The sequence below is a fragment of the Artibeus jamaicensis genome, unplaced genomic scaffold, assembly GCF_021234435.1.
Source record: "Artibeus jamaicensis isolate MK-2021 breed Jamaican fruit bat unplaced genomic scaffold, CSHL_Jam_final contig_786, whole genome shotgun sequence".
Classification (NCBI taxonomy): domain Eukaryota; kingdom Metazoa; phylum Chordata; class Mammalia; order Chiroptera; family Phyllostomidae; genus Artibeus; species Artibeus jamaicensis.
The window spans coordinates 2,426,574-2,435,740 of NW_026521971.1; positions in this window are offsets into that span (position 1 = coordinate 2,426,574).

The window sequence follows — 9,167 nt, forward strand, 5'->3', positions numbered from 1 at the left end:
TGTGCCAGCTGACCCAAGGACAGACGAAGTCAGGGGAACAAATAACACAAACCCCATTAAAACCAGACAGACTCAAGATAAAACAGTAAAGCAGACCAAAGGATATTCCCACCCCCCACCCGCCATGTGCTCACTTTGACACATCAGCATATTAAAATTGCACTTGGAAAGCAGGTGAATATTCTGCTAACTCTCCCATAAGATTCTCACCCAGGAAAAAAAAAAAAAAGATGAAAAGCCCTCAGCACAAAGCCTCAGGTGGGCGCACTTCAGAGCGTGCTCATGCCCCTTCCCAGGCACAAAACTTTTACCTCCTCCTAAACGCTAAGGGCCCTGAGAGACTCGTAGCCAAAGGAGCAGTGGGCAGTGGCAGCTGAATGGGGCTCACCCCAACCCTGTCCCCAGGCCCCCCTTTTCCCTGACTTCCTGGTGAGCTGACAGCAGCCCCACCTCGGCTCACTCCTTTCCTGTAACTTTTCTAGGGAGCCACAGCAGCGCACCAACCAGGCCCTCTCTTGCTGCTTCCTCTACCCTAAGTCCCGCCTCTGCTTCATGATCCCCAGGTTTAATAAACGTGCTCTCAAAATCCCCAGACTTTTGTTGTGAAATCTGTCCTGCACGAAGTCACGCACCCACACGCTACTGGCCGGAGAGAGGAAGGCCCACTCGGGCTGGTTCCTGTGTGGAAATGTGAGGAGATTAATAAAATTGATAAATCTCTAGCCAGACTGCTCAGGATAAAAAACAAAAAACAAATGACCAATGTGAGGAAGGAGAGAGATGACATCACTACAGATCCCATAGATATTACAAAGATGCCAAGGGAATAGTTTGACTTGGTGCATTTAATAAATTAGACAAAATGTAAAATATTGTTGAAAGCCAAACTAACAAGTTTCACTCAAGAAGAGATGACCTAAATAGCCATGTATTTAATTAAAAAATTGAATTTGTACTTAAAAACCTTACCACAAAGAGAACTCCATTTTTAAAAAGTGTTTTTGTACTTTTTATAAACATTTAAAGTTATAAATTAAGGGAAATAAAATTTAAACAGGGAATAATTCGAGAGGGAATAAAATTCAGTTTCTATATGATGCGGGGTTTTGCAGAGGTTTCGGTTAGTGGTTCCTAGTTTAATTGTACTATACTTGGTTGGTTATACTTGGTCAGGCATATTTTGCATATACCTTGCACGACTTGAATCCTTTTACAATTATATTGAGACTGTTTTATGGTCTGGAACATCGGTACCTTGGTAAGTATGCCTTGGTAAATGTTCTGGGAGCACTTTGAAAAGAATGTGCATTCTGCTATTCTTTTAGGTGGATTGCTCTATAAATGTTATTTCAAATTGGTTGGTAGTATGCTTCAAGACTTCTATGCTTTTACTTATTTCCTGTCTACTTCTTCTGTCAGTTATTGGAATCTCTGATCATACCTGCAGGCTTCTTTATTTTTCATTTTATTCCTATCAGTTTTACTTCATACATTTTCAAGATCGGTTATTAAGTGTATAAGTGTTTAAGATTATTATGTCCTCCTGGTGAATTAACTACATTTTCATGCAAAATGACCTTCTTCAGCCCTGGTAATATTCTTTCCTCTGGAATCTTCTTTGTCAGATATTGACATAGCCTCTCTAGTTTACTTTTTATTACTGTTAGCATAGCTATTGGTGTGCTTATATTTTAAAAATCACAGAGAGGGGAAGGAAAGAGAAAGAGGGGAGAAAACATCATTTGTTCCTCCCCCCCTCCCTACTGGGAATCGAACCATGATACTGGTGTGCTTATATTTAACGTGCGTTTCTGGTTGGCAGCAGGTCTTGCTCTTTTATCCAATCTGATAACCCCTACCTTTTCAGTGGAGTATTTAGACCTGGGGCTTCCAATCCCCAGGCCACAGACCTGTAGCAGTCTGTGGCCTATTAGGAACCAGGCTGCATAGCAGGAGGTGAGCAGTGGGGGAGCACAGGTAACTTCATTTGTATTTACAGCCACTCCCCAGGCTCATATTACCACCTGAGCTCCACCTCCTGTCAGATCAGCTGCAGCATTAGATTCTCATAGGAGCGCAAACTCTACTGTGAACTGGGCTTGCAGAGGATCTAGGTTGCAAGTTCCTTACAAGACTCTGATGCCTCATGGTCTGAGGTGGGGCCGAGGTGGTGATGTTAACCCTGGGGAGGGGCTGCAAATACAGGTTATCGTTAGCAGAGAGGCTTGACTGCACAGAGAGCATCATAAATCAGTAGTTTGCAGACTCATATCAAAACCCTATCAGTGAGTGGCAAGTGACAATTAGGGTGCATCTGGTGGCAGTTTATAAAGCCATCTCCCCCACATCCCCTTGCCCGTGGAAAAATCGTCTTCCACAAAACTGGTCCCTGGTGCCAAAAAGGTTGGAGACTGCTGGTTTAGACCATCTAATGAAATTATGAACATAATCAGGTTTAAATCTATCACCTTGATGTTTATTATCTTTCTCCTAATTGATTTTTGTTGTCTTTTTCCTGTGTTGCTTTCCTTTTTGGGATTCCATTTATCTCCTCTGTGGGGTAATTAGCTGTAACTCTTTGTTTTGTTACTTTGTTGGTTGCTTTAGCGTTCGTAGTATAGTCATTCCCCCTAGGGTTCTTCCCAAGAGAAATGAACGTATATATCCGCACAAAGACATGAACGAGAATGTTTACAGCAGCTTTATTTGCAATAGTCCAAAACTGGAAACAATCTAAATGTCCATCAGTACATGAATGGATAGACACATTTGACATGTTCGTACACTGGAATACCACCCAGCAATGAAATGGAAGGAACTGTGCACGAACATAGGAACAAGAATGACTCTCAGAATTTCTAATTATGCTCAGAGTAAGAAGGTAGACCAAAAAGAGTGCATGCTGTGGTTATGCTTCTTTTTATATAAAATTCAAAAATTCAAACTCTTCTATAGTTGAAGGAACTGTATTTATGGTTGGGGATTGGTGGGGACTAAGACAAGCAGGGAGCAATGGAGGAGGGTTACAATGGGGCACAAGGAAGCTTGGGGGGGTGGTTTGATTATCTTGCTCATGGTGATTTTGTGAGTGTACACATGGAGCACTGCTTACCAGATTATACACTTTGAACATGTGCAGATTACTGTGTGAAAACTGGACCCCAATGAAGTTTTAAAAAGAAAATAGAAAAGTAAGGGGAAAAAATGAGGTCTATAGTCTTACCACCTAAACTTGAGGACTGTTAGCAATTTGGTCATTATTGAACTTTATCATTACCTTTCAGATACTCAAGTGGTATCTGAAATTTTTCAAAAACTGTATTACTCCTCTGTTGGGAACTGCCCTGCCTGGTTTCAGAAGCTGTAATCCCCCGAGGGGGATTACAGCTGAGTAAAGGACCTTGGGACCATAAGCCACTTAGGAAACAAAGCTTATCTTCCTTGTAGGGACACCACCTCTGCCCCCTTTCTCTTCACCCTGCTTAGCCCTGGGTGGATGACTGGTTAGCCAATGATGGGTAAGATTCCTCAAAAAAGGGGACAACCTAAGACAGGCATGGTTGCCAAGGGACCCTCAGTGAAGGACTTGGGAGGCTATAGAAAAAGAGGGTAATGGACCCTTGCCCCTAGGCTTTGACATAGCCTAAGTCCTCATTTTGTCTGCAAGAAGTCTCCTAATCTCTTGGCTACCTTACTGCCCTCGCCTGACTTAAGCCTGAAACAATGCTGGAGGTGGGTGCGGCCTTGTGCTGGAAAGGGTGGGTTCCCTACAGCAATCAGGCCTAAGAAAGAATGCATAAAATCCTAGGAAACCTACTTTGCTAATACCCTCAGTTTAAATGATAATGGTCCAAAAAGAAAGTAAGTTTGTTCCCCAAGGTTTTATGGCCCTTTAACTATCTGACCCTGAGAATAAGCCCTCAGAGTTCTTTGAGTGTTATCTATTGTTTAATCATTTGTCTGACAATGATTGATGAGCTTTATGTATACACCCTGTATTCCTGTGCAAACTGAACCCAACACAATTCTGTCTAGGCAAAGGTCGAGGCGCTGTCCTCTTGAGAGGGTGGCTGAGACACTCCGAGGTTTTTCTTCCTCATGAGAGAGAAGCCAAGCCATCCCTTCTCCTTCACAGGACTTCGTAGTTCGTGTGAATCTGTCTGGTCTCATCCATAACCCCAGCAGCCGGGATCCACGTCACTCCACTATGTTAATAAAAATAATTTGATCTTTCTTGCATTGCTAGGGTCAACTTCTGCTTGTCAAGGGAGCAATTGTTATTATTGTACAAAATGGAAAATCTTATTTCACGATTTCCCCAGTCATCCAAATGGCAGCTCTTGAAACCTTCCCAGGTACATTTCTCTCACTTGCGTAACCAGCTGACCACTACGTTCTCTCAACTTCTACCTCCTCAGTATCTCTTATATCTGCCGCCTCCTTTCCACTCTCATTGCTAAAGTGATAGGTCAGGATGAATGTGTTGGGTTCGCATAAATTATAAACAAGAGTCCTAAAATTGCACAACACAAACTTTCCTGCGGTCAGGGGTGTGTCCCATTGTGCCCCAGGCTCTGATGACCTGATGACCGGGACTGACCCTCATTTCTCTTCTGGACAGTTGCAACAATGTTTTGTATCTGCCCACTAAGGGTACTAAACCAAACTAAATCTAATGAAATATGCAACAACAATCTTTCCTTTAGCATTTACATGTTGATTACAAGCTGTTCAACTAATTAAATAGCGATGTATTTCTTGTAACTGAGTATGAATCACACCACACACGTATATATTTACAAACACTATTAACATCATGGCTTTTATTAATTTTTCCATTATTTCTACACTAACATTTCTGTCTTCCTACTCTCACTGCTATTTTCTCTTGTTTGACATTTTTTTCTGAAGCATCCAGTATGATTATTTTGATTTCTTCCTGAATTGCATTACTATTGGCAGACCCCCCAAAAAAGTTCAGAAGTCATGCCATCTCAGACAAACTGAGATTGTAGAATTTTGGGTCACAAGCAATTTTATTCTTAGTGGAGACACAGTCTTGGTGGCTCAAGTCACTTCATTGGTCTATCTATCAGCTTCCAGTCCTGACAGTCTCAAAAAAGATTTTAAATGTCCTTGGAATGTGAGGCTCTCCTGTCATCTTGCAGATAGAATACCAATTCCTTGGCCTGCTATATAATGCCCTTGGTAATATAGTGGTCTTCTTGCCCAGGCTTTGGGAAGCCTCACCCCTCTACCCGTTCCCCAAACAAACAGGCTTTGGCCATGCTTATCAAGTCCTTCTCAGCCAAACCCACCTCCCTTGAAAGGCAAACTCTTGAAAACTCTTCAAGTGATTATTTAAGAAGCTCCCTGGTGACTTGTTTGCAGCACTTAAGGCAGGTCTATAATTGCTTATTAATAGCCCGTGAATTCTCCAAGGAAAAACAGGTACTTAGTAACAGCTGTTGGATTTTGCACAAACGTTTTCTCTTTTGTTCGCATTCTGATTCCCTTAGAGATGGTTGCCTGGTTAGTGATGATTTTCTTTGCATGAATAGCTGGCTGTATGGGTGTACAAGTTTGGTGACCCCAGACTTTCTTATGGATTTGCCTCGTATGGAAATCATCTTTTCAGAGCTCTCTCACAACTTCTTAAGGAGGGGAATCATTTTATCAAGTGTACAGTACAATGTCCACATTAAAAGAAAGTTGCCCTGTCCAGGGTGGCTTAGCTGGGCGGAGCATTGTCCTGTAAATGGAAAGACAGCAGGTTCGATGCCCAGTCAGGGCATGTACCCAGGTTGAGGGCCTGGTCCTGGTCTCGGTAGACCGGGGTGCCTACAAGAGGCAGCAAATCAACATTTCTCTCTCACACTGTTTCTCTCCCACTTTTTCTCCCTCCCTTCCCCTCTCTCTAAAAATCAATAAACATGTCAGGCCAGGATGGAACAAACAAAAGAAATAAGTAGTTACTCAGCCATTTTATGGTTCCTCACACTCGATTTTGTGCAGAATTTTTGGCAGAGGAAGACCTAGTGCTAAGGATTCATCACTGTGGTCTAATAACTTGTATCAACTAGACCACAGCAACTCAGAGGCTCTTAGCCCACAGCAACTTGTATTGTGTCTTACCTGACTTTAAATGAACATGATACTTATTAATCATGGTGAGTTCAACACAGGTGTTCACTCACAAAATGTCACAGTAAAGGGATAAAAATAACAAAAACAAACCCACAAAGACAGCATGAACAGGAGAAAGGTACACAGAGAAACAGCCTCTTTTTCTTCTTTTTAGTTTAGATTTTATTTATTTAGTTTTAGAGAGAGGGGAAGGGAGAAAGAGAGTGAGAGAGAGAAACATTGACTAGTTGCCTCGCACCCACACTCCAACCGGGACAGCCTGCAACCCAGGCGTGTGCCCTGACTGGGAATCGAACTGGCAACCTTTTGCTTTGCAGGTCGACGCTCAGCCAACTGAGCCGCACCAGTCAAGGCAGGACACAGCTTCTTACATAAACTTTCCACCAGCCTCTCTGTCTTCAAGCCCTCCCGGCACCCTGGCTGGCGAGTGCATGGTGCTGTGAAGTTTGGAGCCTCTTCAGAGTTCTGTGGCATAAACTGGCTTACTTTCTGTTGGCTTTTCCGCACTGCAAGCCTACAGTTTGGCTTTGTGTGGTTGTTGAAGTTGGCGTCTGCTATTCCATCAGCTTCCCAGGTTCTAAAAGAGCTGTCATTTCTCATCTGTTCCATCTCCTCTTTTTCTCTTTGCCTTATGGGTTCATGCTTTTTGTTTCCTTTCTGTCATTTTAGTTAGATTTCAGGAGGAATGGTAATAAACCTGAGTTCAATTTGGCAAGTTTAACTGAAAGTCCTCTTTTCCTTGTTCTTTATGTTTTATCGTTTGCCTGGTCTCCACAACAAGAACGTGAGTTAATTTCAAGAAAACCACTGTTGTGTTATTTACACATTGGTATGGTACTTTTCAATTGGGAGTTCTAATGTCTGTGGCTGTTACCGACTGCCTTGACTTGCACGCACAGGAACCCTTGGGGGTACATGAAAGACTTTTCGGGAACACTGGTAATTTCCAGGCCTTCAGCCGCCATCAGTGCCCTCTCCTTACATTCAACTGAGAATGCCTGCAGCCCAGGTATCACACTGACTGTCCTTGTTCCCTTCCTCTTTCATAATACCTTTCTCAATCTTTACTATGTACACACACACACGAAATCTTCCTATGGCACGATTTTCCCGTGTAAAAATCTGCAGGGCAGCATACGGAAATAAAATTGAGACATTACTTTTGGTCAACTTTTTTCAATTAAGGGGCCATAACCCAAGGTCTACCCTCCACCTTCTCTCTCTCTCTCTCTGTATCTCTCCCCGTATCTCTCATCTATACAATTTTTTCTGTCAAGAACACAGCCTGGAGCCCTGAGCAGTGTGGCTCAGTTGGTGGGTGTCATCCCATAAAACAATGGCCATGGGTTGGATTCCTGTCAGGGCACAGGCCTGGGTTGCGGGTTCAGTCACCAGTCGAGGGGCGTGTAAGAGGCAACTGAATGATGTTTCTCTGCCCCTCTTGCTTCCTCCTTTCCCCTCTCTCTAAAAATAATTAACTTTAAAAGAAAGAACACTCCCTGGTGTCAGAAAATGAATATTTGTGGTATGTCTGAATTTACATATATCATAGAGTGGGGGAAGGGAAGCAATAACAACAATTTTTAATTGAAGACTTTCACTCTTCTATCTTTTTTTCAAAGAAAGCATCGCTCCTGAGGAGAGTCCTGTGATAGAAAAACAAAGAAAACAAACATGAGAAATGTTGAAGGTGGTGACACCTTATTTCTTCCAGCTAATGGCAAAATTCTATACCTCATCTACCTACCTGAGGACAGTCACTTGAAATCCATAAAAAACAAAAAAAACAAAAACCCCTGGATTGTAAACATTATTTTCCAATTTAAAATCAGGGCAGGTCCCTTGGACAAATGGTTGGTTCCAAAAATGGGGCAGGGAGGCAAGATGAATCTGGAATGTCTTGTTGTCCCAGTAGGAAAACCCTAAAAAAGAAAAAAAAAAAGAGGATTTCTTGAAAGAATGAAAGAGCCAATCTGAAGGAGCTCTCCTGATAGCCAATGGTGGAACAATTTGAGCAACAAAATAAATAATGGCATTATTGGATATTAAGCCACATAACAAAATAAAACACCCATGAGTCCATACTATAAAGAATTGATTAAATAAGTTGGGGAGGTGAGACAGCTCTTCTGTATAAAATTCCAATTAGTGTAGAAGAAGATAGAAACTCACCACTGACAAAACATCACAGTAATACCTGTCATACTCATGGATACGGAGGACATTCTGACGGTTTCCTGAGGGGAGGGGTTTGGGCTGGATGAAGGAAGTGAAGGGATTAAAAGCACAAACTGGCAGTCACAGAACAGTCACAGGGAGGTACAGTACAGCATAGGGAATACAGTCAATAATACTGTACTAACTATGGATGGTGCCAGGAGGGTACTAGACTTATTGAGGGGACCGCTTTGTAGGTTATGTGTCTAACCACTGGGTTGTGCACCTGAAACTAATTCAGTGTTGAATATCAACTGTAATAGAAAAGTTAAAACAATGTTTAAAATACTAACAATGCCCTCGTCCTCCAAATAACTATCAGAGACAACATCCACTGAAACTGGCAGGCATGAGGAGTAGCAATCTGCATAGTCTCCAAGTACCACCCCCCCAGAGATCTGTTAACTAAAAGGGAAAGATGGGAACTGCACCATGGGCGAACCACCATGACCAAGTGATCAAGGTCAGTATCACCAATAATATATATGACATACTGATATTAGGAATCCTGAGATACCATGGATTAGGGACACTTCATTTCATAATTTCAGTTTGATCATGAGAAGACAACAGACAAACCAAACCCGAGGAACATTAGACAAAATAACTCATAAATACTGTTTGAAAGTGACTCGGGCCTGAAAGACAGATGGAGCTGTTACCGACAGTAGCAGACTTAGAAATAAGTAAGTGCATTTCCTGAGTAATATTCTGGAACAGATAAAGGACATTAGTGGGAAAACTGGTGAAATACGAATAAAGTTTTCTTAAAATTTTTACCACATTAATTTCTCAGTTCCAAT